Consider the following 1,032-nt stretch of genomic DNA (forward strand, 5'->3'; position numbering starts at 1 on the left):
ACTTGCCGGAAGGAATTTTTGCCGATCGTGCAATTTCCTAAAATCGTAGCATCAAGTTTATGGCGCCGTTGTCGGGGATTGGTTTTCGATTGACAATTCTTAAATTTGGAAGTTAACTAGATTGAGCATTTTTCTTGTTTTGTTAATTCAGTTCAAGTTACTTGTTGAATTTTAATTTCTGCACTCGGTTACTTGCTTTATTTCTTTATGCCTTTAAATTCAAGCAACTAACTCACTGACTCACTAACTATTTGAATTAATTCCTCAACTGCTCTAACCATACTCTTTCATTAACCAAGAGTATTTCACTTGTTTGTTGCCTGAGCTGTGTTCTTGTATGACAGGTAGGAGAGGAGAGACATCAACTCATCCATATACCGAACCAGAGAGGACCCTTCATAAACTTAGAAGGGAAGCAAGAGGGAAGAGAGTACTGGGAGAAGAAGAATCTGAAGGAGAATCTGAGGACAATTTTGAGGAAGCTCTAGATCTCAACATGGATAGAGAAGTTCACAACCATGAGAGAGCTGACGGAAACAATGCCATTCCCGAGAGGAGGGTTCTTGGTTCATACATAAACCCAACCTATGGGAATTATGGTAGCAGCATTCAGAAACCACCCATTCAGGCCAACAATTTTGAACTCAAACCACAGCTAATATCACTGGTGGAGGATCATTGTTCATTTGGTGGAAGTGCTAATGAAGACCCAAACCAACATCTCACAAAATTCCTGAGAATTTGCGACACTGTGAAGTCCAATGGAGTCCAGGAAGATGCCTATAAACTGCTCTTGTTCCCATTTTCACTTAGGGACAAGGCAGCTAAGTGGCTGGAATCATTCCCAAGGGGGAGCCTAACAACCTGGGATGAGGTGGAAAGCAAGTTTCTGGCACGTTTCTACCCCCCACAAAAGGTCAATAGGCTTCGATCTAAGGTTCAGACTTTTAGACAACAAGAGGGTGAAACTCTCTACGAGGCATGGGAGAGATTCAAGGATTTGACAAGGAAATGCCCACCAGACATGTTCCA

General features: G+C 42.1%; 1 non-coding gene across 1 annotated transcript; it reads right to left on the bottom strand.

Annotated features, from left to right (window-relative positions):
- Nucleotides 1-922: 922 nt before the first annotated feature.
- Nucleotides 923-1,026, bottom strand: LOC127745034 (small nucleolar RNA R71). Its single transcript, XR_008006223.1, has one exon. It is a non-coding gene; the product is annotated as a small nucleolar RNA R71 (small nucleolar RNA).
- Between the last annotated feature and the right edge of the window lie 6 nt (nucleotides 1,027-1,032).

This window comes from Arachis duranensis, chromosome 2 (genome assembly GCF_000817695.3).
Source record: "Arachis duranensis cultivar V14167 chromosome 2, aradu.V14167.gnm2.J7QH, whole genome shotgun sequence".
Lineage (NCBI taxonomy): Eukaryota > Viridiplantae > Streptophyta > Magnoliopsida > Fabales > Fabaceae > Arachis > Arachis duranensis.